Raw genomic sequence first — 2,514 nt, forward strand, 5'->3', positions numbered from 1 at the left:
AATTAAGGGATTTATGTTGAAGTGGCTAGAAAGCAACAGATGGATGATCTACTGAATTAGCTACTAATAGCTTGATTAGATCTCAATATGCATCACACTCAATCCACACTAGTTGTGTCTTCTCTGTACACCACCAGTTTTTTTCTTAAACCTTTGGCTCTTCACTCAGCCAGTTTTCTATCCTTCGGCTCTACACTTTGCTGGTCCTTTGTCTCTCGACTCTACACTTAGTCAATCTACCTCAAACACATTCTACTCTGCTAAAACCTTTTATCACTTCCTCTCTCTCCGCTCTTCACTTTGGATCACCTTCAACAAGATCCACTTGTTGCAAATTTCATGATCAAAACTTTCTGAATGAACTCAAGAACACTTTATACATTTTCTGCCAACACTTTTAGGCGTTCCTTCAATCAAAGCAATCATGGATTTTGGAAGATTTCAAATTCAAAATCTCCCACTCTTTGTTTGCACGCCTTACAATAATTCTGCCAAGTGTTCAACAAATTTTGCAACCGCATCTCCCAAAGATAGTAACTTTTGGGTCGTGTTCAGTCAATTAAGTGCGAAGCAGAAAATCTGCAGGTAATCATGCTTGACTGCATGATAATTGAAGTTGACCTTACCAACAAGTGATTTGGCGTAGACACAAGCTGACCAACTCATCTTTCGCCACTGCAACTAAATAACCGATCACCGCTTTGAAATTTATGGTGATCACATGTCTTCCTTCTATCATATCGGTGTACTGGTATGCCACTACATTTCTATATTACCAGTTCATCCTTTGATTGTTGGTTTTTTGTGTTGGCATGAAGTCTCTTCTCTCATTTGCCAATGAGATTCCGGTTTGCATAAAACTTCAAGTTTGCTTGCCTGAGTCACCTTTTGTGACTTCATTATCATCAAAGTGATCGATCTTCTTGAATGATAGATGAGTTGGCTTAGTTTATCTTTCCTTGAGTTGATTGAACCTTTGATCATTTGTTACCAATGTTGTTTCCATGTGTTTGTAAGTCATCACCTTTTCTTACTTAAAAACACCACTCTACCTATACCACTTCATCGATTAGTGTCTTCATCGGTAAGTGTTGGACATCAATGACAAATCTTAGCACATATATTGGTTCTCTGGATTGACCGGTTTTGTAAATGCCAACAATCCAATAGTAGATCACCCAATGGAGAGAGGAGATGTGCCTAATCATGTATGTACACGATAAATTTTTTATTTGTACAACTAACTAGTTAAATTGATTTTATAAATTTAAAATTTAAATAATGAGTAAATTTTTTTAAATCATTTGAAATAGTTTTAAATAATTTATAATTTCATGTAATGTAACTCACAAACTTTCATTTTTGTCTTACAAAGCAATTCTCTTCATTCTAGTTCGTGTGGCTTGAAGAGGAGTCTAGATTTTAGGGAGTCCTCTTGATTTTAGGGGCTAGATATATAGATTTATTTGTTGCTATTTACTAAGTTGTCATTAGTTTTATGCCCAAAGTCATACTATATACACTAGTCAGTTAATACTACTGAAAAGTCTAGTCGGTAAATACCAAGGTTATCGATGTTGGTTACAGAAGAGAGACAAGTCACCGAGATGATATACATTGAGCTATGAACCGAGACAAATACAGCATGTCTACCGAGTTAAGTTCATATGTCTACCGAGCAGCAAAGAAGGAATACTGAGTTAATCTGAACCGAGTGGAAATGTGTTACCAGATTCAATGAACCTGGACACACATGTGAAACGTGTTACAAGATTCGAGAAGATGAAACCATTATTACATAGGAAATTGCATTTAAAGATTTTTTATGATTTTGAGGAAGAATATCCAGTGAAATAATTTCTATGTTTATTCATTCAATAAAACATGTTTGTATGATTGAAGCATGAACAGATCACCATCTCAGAGATCTATATAAACAGAATGATTTGAGTATTTGAGATATGACATGACAATCAAGAGAGAAGATACAAAGTGATGATATAGTTAAGTGTGAAGAAAGAAGATTGATAGAGATATTTAGAGGTTACCGAGAAGGTTTCAGAGAATAGTTTAAGGGACAAAGTATACAAAAGTGGTTACCGAGTTTATTTATCAATTACCGAGGAATGATATGAGCAAGGTAATTTTATATTGAGCACATAGAGTCTGCTATAACATTTCAGATGTGAAGCTGCAAATATTTTATAAAGATTTTGAATGAATTATTAAGTTGTGTTAGAAACCTTTAATAGGGTAAAAGACTCTAATAAAGTCTATAAATTGTAAAGCCTTTAACCAGGTACAACATTTTGTAAAAGTGTTTGTAAAATCCTTTAGCAAGGTAGATCTAAAGATATTTATACTCCTAATAGGGTAAGCTATTAGAAATAGCTAAACATGTAGCTCTAATTGAGCAATCTTGATTGCTGCAGTAGTGAAGTTGTGGGTGCCATCCCCACTGTAGTTTTTCTCTCTAACCAAGAGTTTCTGCGTGACCCAAAATCTTTGTGTTAT

This window comes from Cryptomeria japonica, unplaced genomic scaffold (genome assembly GCF_030272615.1).
Source record: "Cryptomeria japonica unplaced genomic scaffold, Sugi_1.0 HiC_scaffold_29, whole genome shotgun sequence".
NCBI classification, from domain to species: Eukaryota; Viridiplantae; Streptophyta; class Pinopsida; order Cupressales; family Cupressaceae; genus Cryptomeria; species Cryptomeria japonica.